This window comes from Grammomys surdaster, unplaced genomic scaffold, assembly GCF_004785775.1.
Source record: "Grammomys surdaster isolate TR1022 unplaced genomic scaffold, NIH_TR_1.0 166, whole genome shotgun sequence".
In the NCBI taxonomy this organism is placed as follows: domain Eukaryota; kingdom Metazoa; phylum Chordata; class Mammalia; order Rodentia; family Muridae; genus Grammomys; species Grammomys surdaster.
This window is the reverse complement of record NW_021604614.1, coordinates 14670150-14685704: the sequence shown is the minus strand read 5'-3', so window position 1 is coordinate 14685704 and position 15555 is coordinate 14670150. Positions and strand designations below refer to the sequence as shown.

Here is a 15555-nt window from a genome sequence, read left to right as displayed (position 1 = left end):
CAGTGGCCGCAAGCCCGGCGGCGGCCTGCTCTCGTCGCCCGGCGCCGCGCCGGCCTCGGCCGCGTCGACCTCGTCTTCCGTGGTGCCGGCCCCGGCCGCGCCGGTGGCGTCTTCCTCGGCGGCCGCGGGCGGCGGGCGTCCCGGCCTGGGCAGGTGGGTGTCGGCTCCCCAGCCCCCTCCGCGCCCGCCGGGCCGATCCCGCGCTGCTCGTCCCCTCCCCCGCCTCGCCCCGTGACCGGCCGGCGTCGCGATGGGCCGGGGGCCCGCGGAGGGGCGGGAGGCGCCGGCAGATTCTTCGGGCTTCTCAGGCCGTGTCCAGCCTCCCGCACCATCGCGTCCCCTCCCCCCAGACGGCCAAGATGGACGGCCCGGGCGGCCCCCTGCCCCCGGCTTGTGTGCGAGGGGCGATCGCTATCCCCGCCCCACCCCCTTGCTGCGTCCCCTGCCCGCGATGGAAGGGCGGCTGAGCCAGGGTGCAGGTCGCAGGGGGACCCTCTCCTGAAATGAGCTTCTTTGCCGGGTGGGGAGTCGGGAGGGAGGAGGGGAGATTGAGGCCCAGCCGCCCCAGGTAGGGTCAGCCGGGTGTCCTGCATGTCCCCCGCCCCGCAGACCCCGGGAAGGTGGGCGACAGAGGCGAGGTGGGTGGCCAGCGGCCTTGCGCACCCATCCCCCTTTAGATCTGGGGCGGCGGGGTTCCCGCAGCGGGCCGTCCTCCCCCAGCTGGGGAAGGGGTGGGAGTGCCCGGCTCCCTCCAGGCCCGCCTCCCTCCTTCCCCGCAAGGTCCCCTGCGCGCGGGTGGTGGCCGATCCGCATTGCTGTTTCACGTCCGCGGAGCAGAAGGCGCCTTTGAATAGAGGTGGGCGAGGGCTCGACTCGCGAAGTGGGTTGGCGGCGGGCACCGGACACGCAGCGCATTTTCCCTCGCAACCCCCGTCCCAGTTCCTGAAATTTTTAGGGGTGAGGAACCGCAACAGAGGAGTTGGTGCGAGCCCCGAAGGCAGCAACGCGAGTGTTGGCTTGCGCCCTCGTCCCCCTCTCTCCCCTTTCCTGGGCTCGATTTCGTTGGTAGGAGCTGGAGGCTGGGGTGCTGTCCTGTGTGACTGGGCTTGACTCTGGAGGGTGTGTGCGCGCGGGGGTGGGGAGGGGCAGGGGTGCTTGTCAGTTCGTATTTCACGAACTAAGAAAATGCTTAGTGTTAAAACGGAGAGGCAAATGCCAATAGACTCCATTCCATTGTGGCCGGTGTCCTTAACTTGGGAACCGCCACCGCCAGAGCTTACCAAGGGCATGCGAGTCCATTTCCCCTGTGCCCCTGTGTTACAGGCACTACTGTGGCTCCCTCTGGCCTAGGCCTGGCAGGCAGGTCCTTGAGCAGCTTCCTCCTTAAATAGACATCCAGGACAGGGTAGGTGGGCAAGGGGATTTTTCTTGTACGGAGTTTTCTTCTTAGCCGCATTGTCCAGCTGTCCGTTTCCAGAGTGTTCTTCTACAGCAGAAGTTAACCCCTAGGGTGAATCAGAGCCGGGTTTAAAGGAGTTCTTCTGGGAACAGTATGTTTTTTACTTTATTCCCCCACACTCCCAATTTTCCCTAGCATGAGACATTTCAAACCCTGCTTAGCCCGCCTCGTTCAAATTAAACCGTCATTTTATTTCCCCAGCTCTGTGAAGTTAAGGTTTTGTAACATGAGTTTCTTTTTTGTCCTTGACTTTTAGTGCAAAAACGAAAAAAAAATATCTAATGTAACTTTAAGGATGCATCCTGTTTTTCTTTGCTCTTCATGTTTTCTCTGTAGTTATCAGAAACTGACATATATGTCCCTTTGGTTTAAATATAAGTTAGAACTGACATTCCTAAGCTTCACCAGCCATCTGCAGGTTTCAGCCTTAGACTGTAGCTGAGTTGACTCCACGGGAAGATGAGCAGCTATGAGTACCCCAGGCCTTTTCTCGAGACTCTGCAAAAGTGAAAGGCGTTTAGAGTCTTCTTTGGTCTATGTTCTTTTACTTGGAGCATAGGTTTCTTTTTAACAGTTGTTGTCCAATGCCCGGACTCAGAATGTGTAATTTTGTTCTGTACAGAGCCTTGGTTAATGTCATTCTCCTATTATTCTCCTGTGGGTTGGTTGTAAATCCGTTATGACTTCTAGAGTTTTGCTTGGGTTTGTTTGTGTGTCTCCTTTAAAATAAGACTGGCAGCATGGCTGAGTCGAGGAGATGTAGGTAGCATTGGGGGTTGGTGGGGTGGTTCAGTGGGTAAAGGCACATGCTGCCAGGCCTATCAACTAGGAGTCCCACACCTCCACCACCATAGCAGGAAGCAACTGACTCCTGCTGCAAGTTGTCCTCTGACCTCCATACACCTGCCAGAGCATGTTCCCTTCCTCCACAACAAATACACTTAAAAAAGAAAAAGTAGCCTTGATGTTGTCATGTTTGAGATAGCAAAATGTTCTTCACAGCCTAGAAGTTCACTGCTGCCTTAAGCATTGTTTGATTTCTGGATCCTTCCCCCAACCTGGAACTCTAACTCAGGGCCTTGCTTTTGCCAGACAAGGGTTTTGCTATTCAGCCAGCCTGGATCTGACTTGATTTTTGTTTGAACAGAATATTGTGATTTTGAGAACAATTTTTTCTTGTCAATGCTTAGAGGCCACTTTCTTAGAAAAAAACTGTGTGTGATCACTTTTTAAAAATCTTACCACAGTTGCACCCGAATCTACTTATTACTCTTTCTTAACTTTGACCTTTTGTGAGGTCACGCTCATGTGTGATCAGCCTTCCCCTTTAATCTGGTGATTTATTTTTTTTTTTTAAAACAGTAACTTACATACTAAGCTAAGTTTCTCCCTAACCATTGGGAGTTTGGTCTTCATATTTTTGTTTTTGTAGAGGCGGTATGGTGAGCTTATTCACACTAGAAGCTTTTTTGCTTCATCTTAATCTTTCCCTAGAGAAAGTGCCAGGCATGGTTTCACTAGGTCAAGGACTCTAAGGCTGTATGGCTCTCACAAGTCACTTCTCAGAAGACTCAGTGGGGTCTGGAGCCAAGAAGGCAGCTCTTCAGGGCTCTGTGTACTTGTTAGATGCTCTTGGGGGAAGTTGCCTTCAATATCAGGGTCATTCACAGACATGTGCTTTCATGTGTGTGTTTCCTGGTCATTTCTACTTTTAAAGATTTATTTATTTCTATATGTGCAAGCGCTTTACCCGTTTGTATGGTAAGTACACTGCATGCATGCCCAGTGTCCACAGAGACCAGAAGAGGGCCCTGTATTCCCTAGTACTGGAGTTCCAGACAGCTGTGAACACCATGTGGGTGTTGGAATCTCTGGGTCCTCTGCAAGAGCAGCCGTTCTTCACCCCTGAGCCATTTATCCTGTCCCTCTTGATTATTTCTTTTTGAATTTTTCAAAGATTGATTTTTATGTGTATGAGTATTTTGTGTGCATGTTTGTAAGTGCCTGCACGCTTGCCTGATGCCCACAGAGACTAAAAGTGGCCCTGGATCACTTCTGGGATGGTTAGGGGTAGTTGTGAGGCCACCATGTAGGTGCTAGGTTCCTCTGCAAGAGCAACAAATGCCAGGCTTAGTGCCACATGCCTTTCATCCCAGCACTGAGACAAGTGGATCTTTGGAGCTTGAGGCCACCCTGGTCTCTATAGGGAGTAGACTTACAGCAAATGCTCTTAACCACCTCAGCCCTTGTGTTTGAGTTTTACTTGAGCTTTACTGAGACTGTATGTGAAGAGGTTTTGGAGCCAGTAGTGTAAACTACCAGTGCAGATCCATTTCTGAAGGAAATTCTAAAACTTTCAGGCTGTTAAAAAATTGTTAATCCTTTTTCACTTGTGTTACTAGCTGTTAGTTTATGATAACTTATGAAAAACAAAGTTAGCTCATGATGAAGTATTGCGGAAGGATTAGCTGAAAGAGATTGAGGCAGGAGGATCATGAGTTACAGGCCAGCGGAAGGATTAGCTGAAAGAGATTGAGGCAGGAGGATCATGAGTTACAGGCCAGCCTGGGCTACACTTTTACTGTTTGGATGTGGTGGACACCTTTGATTTTAACGTTGGAGAGGCGAAGATAGGCAGCCTGCTGTACAGAGCAGCCAGGGCTACACAGAGAAACCCTGTCTTGAAAAAAAAAATTCAGTTTGTTTATGCATACCTTTTGTCTGTCTGGCGCCTGTGGAGGTCAGAAGAGGAGGTCAGATGCCCTAACACTGGAGTTATGTATGGGTGGTCAAGGGCCACCTTGTGGTGCTGGGAACTGAACACAGGTCCTCTGCAAGAGCAGCCACATGTCCACAACCATGTTATTTTTTGAGTTCAGATCTTTTGTATCCGATTGTTTTTGAACAACAGGGGAAAATGACTTTGAACTTTTGGTCCACCTGCCTAACCCTCCCCTCCCCAACTGTTGGGACTGTAGGTGTGCACCTCGTTTATATAGTACTAAGGGGTGGTCATTCATGGCTTATCTGCATGCCAGGCACACATTGTACCAATGTAGCTACATCTCAGCTCCTAGTTAGTCCCTGTACTGGGAATCATGGGTTAATTCATAGCCCTCCCTTCCTTTTCTCTTCATTGGGTTTAGTGGTGTGAGGGTCAGCATCTACTTTGTAGACCAGGCTGCACAATTTTCTTTTGAGATAAAACTCTCACTTTTATAGCCTTGGGCTTAAAGGCATGTGCCACTCCTGCCCTATAGGCTTAGACATCTTTTTAAATTTACTTTTTAAAATGTAATGTGTATGTGTGTGAGCTTATGTGGTTGTGTATCCCATGTGGGCAGGAGCTCGAGAAAACCAGACAAGGCACTGAATTGGAGATAGAGCAGTTGTGAGCTGCCATGTGGGTACTGTGAACTGAACCTGGGTCTTCTGGGAGACGGGTAAGGACTCTTAACTAAGGAGTCAACTCTCAGACAGGACTTGAAGCTTTTTGTTTTTGTATTCTTTTTTCAGACAAGGTCTTTAAACAGTTCTTCTGACAGTCTTGGAAATCACTATGTAGTCCAGGCTGGTCTCTTAACTCTAAGAGAACTTATCTCTGTTTCCTCGTGCTGGGATTAGAGGCATGTGCCTCCATTGCCCAGCTTGCCTGGAAATCCTTTTTTTTTTTTTAAAGATTTATTTATTTTATTTATGAGTACACTGTAGCTGTCTTCAGACACACCAGAAGAGGGCATCAAATCTCATTACAGATGGTTGGGAGCCACCATGTGGTTGCTGGGATTTGAACTCAGGACCTCTGGAAGAGCAGTCAGTGCTCTTAACCACTGAGCCATCTCTCCAGCACCTTGCCTGGAGAGATGGTTTAGTGGTTAAGAGCACTGGCCACTCTTCCAGTGGACCGGGGTTCAGTTCCCAGCACCTACATGACAGCTTGCAAATGTCTGTAACTCCTGTTCCGGGGGAATCTGACTCCTTCACACATGCAGGCAAGGCACCACTATACATAAAATAGAAAATAAATTACATTTGGAGTGAGTGAGAGAGAGAGTGTGCTTGTGTGTGTGTTTAGGTGTGTGTAGGTGAATCTCACAGTTGTGTGATTGAAGATCCCAGGACAACGTGGAGGAGCTGGTTCTCTGTTCACCCTGTGGGCCAGCCAGATGGAATTCAGGTTGCCTGCCAGACCAGGAGCAAATGCCTTTCTCATTAAGGCATCTTTCCAGCTTTCTAACTCTTAAGAATTTTCTCTGATTTTTCAGCTTTGTTTTTCAGCTTTGTTTTTTTTTTTTTTGTTTTTTTTTTTTAATGGCATCATTCTCTTAAGGCATTGTGTCTTGGAAATTGTTCATTGTGCTTCCATTTAAATGCCAGACACATCTCCATAAGTTCATACCTTCTCAAGTGCTTACAACACTACACAGCATACAATGCTGAGTATCTATCTACCTATAAGGCGATGTTAAGTTCTTGTGATGCACTCATGGCTAAAACAAAGGTATTTGCTCTCCTGGAGTTCAGGGTCCTCTTTTGAGCCCTCTGTGTGGCCCAGACTGTCCTGTCAGCCCTGTCTTGCTGGGAATGCAGGTGTGGGCTGCCACACCCCTTTTGCCTTGCCTGAGAGGCAAGCAGTATGAACACACCTGTGGGCAGCAGTAGATGGGGCTGGGATTAGAGGGAGCAGATTAAGGCCATAGAGAGTCTGAGGAAGGGGATGGATGCAAATTTAAGTGGATTAGAGGAGCCTCCTTGAAGAGGTAACAGTGGCAGGTCAGATCCTTCAGCCTTAAATCTTAGTTGCAATTCATAAGGTTAAAACTGGCTCATTTTGTCATCTTTGAAGGGGTATTGATAGTCATTTGATTATGCCAATCTGAAGTTAGCAAAATGTAGGTCGTTAGAGATGAACTACTAAAGTCTGCTAATAAAAAAGAAAGACATGGTTTTGCTGTCCTTTTGGACTTACATATTTTACCAGATTTATCCAAATATGTGGAAATTAGTTATCTGTGTTTGAAAGAAAAAATGCTGAGGCTGCTTTGAGTTCTGCATGCTGAAGTCTGGCATAGAGACATTTATGGGGTCAGGCATGGTGTTCTTGCTTTGTCTAAAAGTGAACTTGTGTTTTTTGTTTCTCTTATTAAACAGTTGCAGTTTTACACAGGGGATGGGAACTCACCATCCTGATTAATAGCCACATGATGCAGATTTAAAGAACATCTCATTCTTTTTGTTCTAAACAACTTCATCTGTATTGGAACTTCATTCTAGTATAGCGCTGTGTGCATGCGCACACACTGTCTTTAGAGACTTTTCCCTTGAATTGTAACGTTCTATTTTGGCTAGGTAGAAATTGCTTTTAGTATTATGTAGTGTTGAGCGGGTACAAGTCTATTTTTATAGTTATTTGAAGTGATGGTGACAGCTTCAGTGGAGATGTAAATGGAATTTATTAGCAGGCTAACCTGCTGCTGGAATTTTTGAATTGGAAATGCATGGGGGAGGGATGTAGCTCAGTGGTGGAGGGTTTGCCTAGTATTCAAGAGGCTCTAGATTGAATCCCAGGTTCTGGCAGGAAAGAAAAACAAACAGCAGCATTGATTTGAAGTTGCCTTAAAAAAATTAAAAAATACATGGGTGAGTGAGTTTGACGACAGCCTGGTGTACATAGTGAATTCCCAGCCAGCTAGAGCTGCATAGCTAAGACCCTGTCTCAGAAAGGTGGGGTGAGGTGAGTGAGGGGGTAGTGATAAAATTGCTTGGGGTATTTGGAATGTGTGCCAGGGGTCACCACTGTTAAGGGTGCAGATGCCTGTTTAGGAGTGTGACCCTGAATGACAAGCCCAGTGCTCCTCGCTGCTGCTTACTTAGTTGTCAGACACAAAGAGCGTGCTGTCAGGAATCTGCCCATCGATGGGTAGGAAGCGTGGAGTTGGTGGTGGTGGAGTCTAGAACTATAAGGACGTGTTGGAATCCATACCTTAAAACTAGTGTCACATAGGATGGAAATGTGATTTCTTTATTTATTTAGGGACAGGGCCTTCCTTTTCCTAGGCTTGTCTCAAATCAGAGTTCTCCTGCTTTAGTTTCCTGACTGTTGGGATCATAGCAGGAACCATCACACCCAAATGCTCTTAAAGTGGGAAGAGAGCCTCATACTTTTGAATAGAATGTGCTGCACTTCTTCATGAAGTGTGTGTCTTGAAGCACACATTGAGTTCTAAAGGTGTTTGTACCACAAGCTGTCTTTCTGTTTAAAACAATTGAGATCCTGTAATTTGTATGTATGCCATGTCTGTCCAATGTTTGGAAAAATAGACATGTGAAATATGGTATATAATAAGGATGTGTGTGGGACATAGTCTGTGATAAGAGATAAACACTCTCCTGGAGTGCAGAACAGATTTACTTATGAGATAAGTAAGCTGAGTAGTCACTTAGATATAGATGGGTTGTTCTTTGCCTTATAATTGGAAGTTTTAGGTTACTTCCAGAAAAGCAAAATATTGACAAACATGTTGGTGCATGCTTTTAATTCTTGAATTCGAGAGACAGGCAAGTAATCTCTTTGTTTTTGAGGCTAATCTGAGTTCTAGGCCAGCCAAAGCTACACAATGGGAATCTCAATAAATAAATAAAATTTCACTGGGAAGCAAAGTCAAATACTGAAAGTTTTTCTTTTCCTTTATTAAGATAACATTACAGGTTCATTTATAATACAAACAGAGCTTTGGTACAAAGATTTTTTTTTTCCCCCAAGATGAGGTTCCCTGTATAGTCTTAGCTATACTGGAACTCACAGAGATCTGCCCACCTCTGCCTCCCACCTGGCAGGATTTTTATTTTTTTACTTAAAAATATTTTTAGAGCCGGGCAGTGGTGGCACACGCCTTTGATCCCAGCACTTGGGAGGCAGAGGCAGGCGGATATTTGAGTTCGAGACCAGCCTGGTCTACAGAGCGAGTTCCAGGACAGCCCAGGCTATACAGAGAAACCCTGTCTCGAAAAACCAAAATAAATAAAAAAATAAAAATTTTGAGTATTTTATGCTTATGAATGTTTTTACCTCCTTGTATGTATGTGCACCATGTGCATGGTTGTTGCCTTTGGAGGTCAGAAGAAGGCATTAAGTCCTCTGAGAATGGAGTTACATAGCCACCATGTGGATGCTGGGAACTGAATTGTGTGTCTTCTGAAAGAGCACCCAGTGCTTGTTACCACTGAGTCATCTCTCCAGCCTCTTATTTTAATTTTTTAGTGATGTGATAGCTTTGTGTTTCTGGGAGAAATGTGCATGAATGCGGTTTTCCTGGGGCCCAGAAGATGGTGTCAGACCCCGTGGCTGCACGAGTTGATCAGCTTGGGTGCTGGCAGTTAAACTTAGGTCCTCCGAAAGAGCATTAGGTGCTCCTAACTGCTGAGCTATCTCTCCAGCCTTATAGATTAGATTTTGAGTTCAGTAGTTTGTATCTTAATTTTTTTTTCTTGAGATGATAGAATTTTAGAATATGAAAAACGAGAAAAATCTTTCAGAATAGAAAGAACTAAACCTTTCAGCTTTGGGAGGTTAGGTGACGTGCCAAAAGCAACCTTTGTTGATTTTTATTCCATCCCCCCTTCTGTAAATTTAGACAGATAAACAAGATGGTGGGTGGGCTGTGCGTGCACCTCACTAACTCAGTGCTTGCCCAGCTCATGTTAGGCTCTGGGTTAGATCCCTACCCAGCACCACAGAAAACAAAATGTAAGGGAAACACAGTGTTTGAGTTTGACTCACTTTTTTTATTGTTTTTGTTTGTCTGTTTTTTTTTTTTGTTTGTTTGTTTGTTTTGTTGGTTTTTCAAGACAGGGTTTCTCTGTGTAGCCCTGGCTGTCCTGGAACTCACTCTGTAGACCAGGCTGGCCTCGAACTCAGAAATCCACCTGCCTCTGCCTCCCTAGTGCTGGAATTAAAGGTATACATACGCCAGAATGTCTGGCCCTACATCTTTCTCTTTTTGTAACCCAGAGTCCAGTTAGTGCTGTCTGTTGAGATGTGGCTTGATACTGGCCTGCTCTTGAATAGGTCTTGTGCAAGTGATTGTAGCTGCAGTGATCTCGTGAGTGCAAGGACCATGTTGTGTTCAGAAGACAGCATTTAAAACACTCCTACCGCTGGGCAGTGGTGGCGTACACCTTTAATCCCAGCACTTGAGAGGCAGAGGCAGGCGGATTTCTGAGTCCGAGGCCAGCCTGGTCTACAGAGTGAGTTCCAGGACCGCCAGTGCTACACAGAGAAACCCTGTCTCGAAAAAACAAAAAACAAAACAAAACACCAACCAACCATACAAACAAACAAAACAAAAACAGTCCTCCCCATCCCCTGCTTCTTAACTTCTTTCCGCTCCTTATTTCATGATGTTGCTTGAAGCCTGAGGCTAGGTATGTTGATCTAGATGCCCTCCTTAGGCCGAGCACTCAGCACTCACTTATTCTCAGCTCTGACCAGGTATGAGTCTGCAGTAACTACTGGCCACTGCAAAAAGAAAATTTTCTTGCCAAAGTTGAGAGTAGCTCTAATCCTTGGGTATTAGCTGCAGTATTTAGAAGACCGTTGGACTACAGGTCACTTGGCAGAACAACACAGTTAGATTCTTCAGTATGGCTCTGCCCTCCTGAGACAATGGCTCTGATCAGGTTTACGTTGTCACTGTGTGAGTAGTTTTCTGGTGCAGTAGTTGAAGCTAGAGACTTGATTCACCTCCTCTTAACTCAGTTAGCTGCCTGAGGGCTACAGCTTTGTTGTTTAATTGTATCTCTTGGTCCAGAGAAGGTGATTGGCTGTGTTAGGGCTCAGTTTCTGTGTCTAGTAAAAAGTGTTTCTTGTGCTTTAGTAAGAAGCACAAGTAGGGTGGGGGCGTAGGTCTGTGGTGGAGTGCATGTCCTGCCTCCATCCCTGACACCCCAAACAAAAAGTGAGGCACTAAATTCTCTTTACCTTCGGTCTTGTCAGTTCTTTCCTTGGTCTCTACTTAAAGTCATACAGATTTGAAGCTGGAAGGTTCTGGTGGTTTTTAGTACTCAGTTCTATTTACAGGTGAAGAAACTAAGGCCAATGATATTTGCCAAGTCTTGTCTTTGGCTGCATAACTGGCATTAGAATGAGGTCCATCCCCTACACCCCCCCCCCAAAAAAAAAAAAAAACCAAACAAACCTAATTAATCAGCTACTCCAGGACCTCACATGCAAAGCCTGTGCTCTGTCACTGAGCTATACCTGGGTTCCATTTTCCCCCAATACATATTGCTTAACAGGTTTCCTGCTCTTCTTGTTCTAAGTTGTCCTGCATACTCCAGAGTCTTAGGAATCACTACAGCCACATTCTGTGGAGAGACTGTTAGTGGTTCTCATTCTTGCCTGTGTCAAATCCAGACCATTCTCTTTGGTAGTAAGTCCCTCCCTAGGTGGAGCACACAGTATTCACTCAGCATGAGATAATCTGCTGCTCTTGCGTTTGTCTTCTTACATGTCGTCTTCATAGGCTTAGCCCAGTTCAGTTACACAGTCTTATTGAAGGAAAAAAATGCCTGTTGTGTTCTTGCAGTTTCTGGGGGGTTTGGTTCAAGTGGCATCAGTGCCCAGTGCCTTGTCTGGGGCCTTCAGTTTAACAGTGAATGCCAAGATAGGGGCAAAGTTACAACTGAAGTATAAGTGGGTTAATGCCTCCAGCCACCAACAGATAGGTGGCCTTGCTGCTAATGATCAAATTCAATCACCCACACCCACCACCATTGTTCTAAAAATGTGTTTGTGCTTGAACTCAGCCTATTGTCAATGTTGCCACATTCAGGTACAGCGGTGGTCCACACTGACGGGGTTACACATTCAGATACAGCGGTGGTACACACTGAAGATGTCACAGAAAAGATGTTACAGAAGGAAGCAGTTAATGCTGCAAATGGCACAGTTTTTTTTTTAAGGTTTTTAAAAATTTTATTTTCATTTTTTGAGACAGACCTATAAAATCCTGGCTATCTTGTTACATGTTGTATACACCAGGCTGGCCTCAAATTCACAGAGATTCTTCTACTTCTCCCTCCGTAGTGTAAAAAAGATTTAATTATTTTTTTATTTGTGTGTGTGTGTTTGGGGGTACCATTGGTGTCCAGAAGAGGAAGTCGTATCCCCTGGCAGTTGTATGCCACCTAATGTGGGTCCTGGGAATCGAACCCAGGTCCTTTGCAAGAGCAGGTAGTGCTCTTAAACTCCGGGGTCATCTTTGTCACCCCAAGAGCAATATTTAGATAGTGTGCAATGACGTGATTGGTGGTGGAAGAGAGGAACTTAGGAGAGCCGGTCAGATTCTGCTTTTGAGTCAGGGTCTCTAACTCTGGCTGCTTCAGACTCCTGGTAGTTATCCTTTCTCGCCCTCCTACCTGTTGCAATTACACACATGAGCCACCATGCAGATAGACCTAGCTTTTAAATAGTGCTCCTCCTCATGCCTCCAGTGCTGGGGATAGGGACCAGAGGATGTGTCTCACCACAGAACTACACGAGCCTCCACCTAGCAGTGTTCATTTAAAGTGAAGACTTAGGTAGCTAAAATGTGACTGCTGAGGCTTGTTAGCCCCAGCCTAGTGTGTGAGCTTTCTAGTTCTCATTTCTTTGCCAGCACTTTGTGTGCTAGCCCTTAATTTAGTAATGATAGCTCTAGAGTGGTCTTCCAGTGCATTTCTCTGGAGAGATGACTCTGTGGTTAAGAATACTGGGTCCTCTTCCAGAGGACTTGGGTTTAACGCCTAGCACCTACATGGTGGCTGACAACTGTAATTCCAGTTCCAGAGGATCCAGTACCCTCTTCTGACCTACATGGGCACTGCATGCTGCTTGTGCACATATGTATATGATGGTAAAAACACCCATATACATAGAAATAAAACTTTAAAAAATGTATTTCCCTAATGCCCAGTTGCCCAGTAATAGTATGCATCTTTGTGCTTATTTATAAGCCTTTTTTTTTTTTATCATCTCTGGGATCAGCTTTCAGTGTCTTCTAGATTAGAGCAGGGACACAGACGGCCCTATAAAACTTGTGTGGTCTGTAGCTGGTTACTTATTGACTGTAGTAGTGGTGTCACTGTGGAAATGATGTGCTAAAGCTCCTTAGGCTAGAAGACAGCTGAGATGACATCTCTCCTTCCAGTTCCCACACTAGTGCAGACAGCAGGAGGTAATTCAGATGCCTACCTATTCATGGCACTGAGGCAGTTGAGGAGCTAGTGCGTTGTCTTACTGAACTTTGGAACTCTTAGACAGCTTAGGCTACGTAGTGGGGCTTTGCCTTCAACCCCTAAGAAGGGGCTAGCTTATGGCACTTGCACTTGCCTCTAAGTTTGGTCATCTGATTTGAATCTGACCCGATGCTGATAGGAGCGAACCATTCTTGCAGGTTGCCTTCTGATCTCCATACAAGTACATTTCCTCTTGATAAATACATGTAATAAAATCTGTTTTTTTGGGGGTGGGCTGGAGAGATGGACCAGCAGTTAAGAGCACTGGCTGCCCTTCTAGAGGACCCAGGGTTGGCTCCCAGCACCCACACAGTGGTTCACAACTACCTGTGACTCCAGTTCCAGGGGATGTCATATCCTTTGGCTTCTGGGCAGGCAATACACATACAAGGTTCACAGACATACATGCAGACAAAACATCCATTCACATAAATGTGATCAAGATAGTTATTTTGAAAAAGTTCTTTAAATGTTGAAAAATAGGAAAGGAAGAAGACAAAATGAATTCTTCATCTACAGATACTGTTTTATATGTAAAAGATCTTAAGGATCCCACTCCAAAACTCGTTGACACTAATGAATATTTTCAGCAGAGTGACAGGATGTAAAATTAACATAATGATCTGTAGCCTTCCCTACCATATACCAGCAACAAACATGATGAAGAAGTCAGGGAAACTGTCCCATTTACCTTGAAAAAGCAAGGTCAGAGAAACCCTTTCATGGTCTGTTCAGACCTCACCACTGATACTTAGTGCCTGTCTTCTTTTCCGCTGCTTCACTTGGGCTTGCGTTCTTTTCTCTGTTAAGTCGTGTTCTTGAGTGCTCAAGTTAATGTCTAGCATGTATTACATGTTCAGATAATGTTTTTTGCTGGCCATGTTTTCTAGGTTGGCTTTGAATTCACAGTTTAGTTTCACTACCTCCTAGATTTATGTTGTATGTCACCACCAAGCATGTGTTCGTTTTGTACTTTTGTGTCTGTTAGACTCTTTAAAGATGAGTGAAAGTTTGTTTCTCTTTCTAGGTTCTCCAGTGCAGCAGAATAGGAGGGTGGGCACACATAATTTTGTGAACTGTTAGCCCTGCTGTGGACCAGAATAACTTCCTTTTCAGACAGAGTCGTACTATGTAGCTCAGGCTGTTCTGGAACTCACCATGTAGACCAGGCTTACCTCATTCTCAGAAAATCTGCCTGTTTCTGTCTTGTAAGTGCTGGGATTAAAAGCGTGTGCTACCATACCCAGCTGAGTAAGTTGGCTTCTTCCATACCCCTCCCCCTAAGACAGAGTTTCTTTGTGTGGCTCTAGCTGTCTTGAAACCCCATAGACTAGTCTGGTCTCAAACAGAGATACACCTTTCCTCCTCTGCTGGGATTAAGGGTGCACACCACTATTTCCTGTCACTCATATGTAAAAGTCGAGCAATTAAAAGAACTTTCTGTACCCTTCAGCCAGTTGTAGCAGTAGATCAGTTTTTTACTTCATCTCTAATTTCGTCTGTCATGGTGATTTGAAGGACATTAATTTTTTCATGAGGCATAAACCAGTGGATGAAACTGTGGAAGAAGAGACTTGAGGTTACTGTGTAAAGCATTATTGTATACAGGCAGGAGAGACAAATGCTACCTCTAGTCTTCCTGTCTTAAGAAGTTGAAGGAAAACCATGTGCTTCTGTATAGTACAGTATGGTAGCTGATACCCATATAGGGTATTTAACCTAGTTCAGTTAAAACTGAGGCTGACTACCTGTCAGAGTGTAAAGCCTTGGAGAGCCTGCAAATTTTATAAAGTAGAATGGAAGAAGAGAACTCATACCCAGAAGTTGTCTTCTGACCACCATACGTGTGGCGTGGTACCCCTTCACCTCCCCCTCATTACATACTAAATTCAAATGTGTGTTTAAAAAAAGAAGGGCTGCTGATGGCTACAGCTGGTAAAGAAAGATGCTTACTGTCTGAAGCCCTGAGTAGGTTCCGGGACCCACATAGTGGGAGAAGAGAACAGACTCTGCAAGTTATCCTCTGACCTCATGTACACCCCCTACACGTGAACACGTGTGTTTGTTTGGCTTTTCTTTGTTAGATTTATTTTATGCATATGAGTATACCACCATTGGTGTCTTCAGACACACCAGAAGAGGGCACCAGACCCTATTACAGATGGTTGACAGCCAGGGTCTGTCATTGTCCATTGTAGGCCTTTCGCCAGGCTGCATGTCTTCACTACTGCTATTAAAGACGGGTGTCTTCATGCCTAACCTTTTTCTTTTCTTTTTTTTTTTTGAGACAGGGTTTCTCTGTGTAGCCCTGGCTGTCCTAGAACCCACTCTGTAGACCAGACTGGCCTTGAACTCAGAAATCCACCTGTCTCTGCCTCCCAAGTGCTGGGATTAAAGGCGTGTGCTACCATTGCCCGGCCATGCCCAACATTTTACACAGGCTCTGATATCCAAACTTTGATCTTTTGCTTGTAGGGCAAGTACTCTATTAAATGAGCCATTTCCCCGGCCCCCGTCTTTGTTTGTAACAGCTATAGTTTTTTTACAGAAAGGAGAAATTGAATTAGTCAGTACTTGTTATAATTCACATCAACTATATTGTAGACTTTTTTGTTTGTTTGTTTTGTTTTGTTTTGTTTTGTTTTGTTTTTTGAGACAGGGTTTCTCTGTGTAGCCCTGGTTGTCCTGGAACTCACTCTGTAGACCAGGCTGGCCTCGAACTCAGAAATCCACCTGCCTCTGCCTCCCAAGTGCTGGGAATAAAGGAGTGTGCCACCACTGCCCAGCTTTTAAAAAAAGATTTATTTATTTATTTTATG

The 15555-nt window shown here is 45.5% G+C and overlaps 1 protein-coding gene across 1 annotated transcript in view; it reads left to right on the top strand.

Moving 5' to 3' along the window:
• The first annotated feature begins 6 nt into the window (after positions 1-6).
• Atxn2 (ataxin 2) overlaps positions 7-15555 on the top strand; it is a 98899-nt gene continuing 83350 nt past the window's right edge. Inside the window, exon 1 of the mRNA XM_028765881.1 lies at positions 7-153. The gene's annotated coding sequence lies outside the window, so the exon portion shown is untranslated. The remainder of the gene's footprint in view (positions 154-15555) is intronic.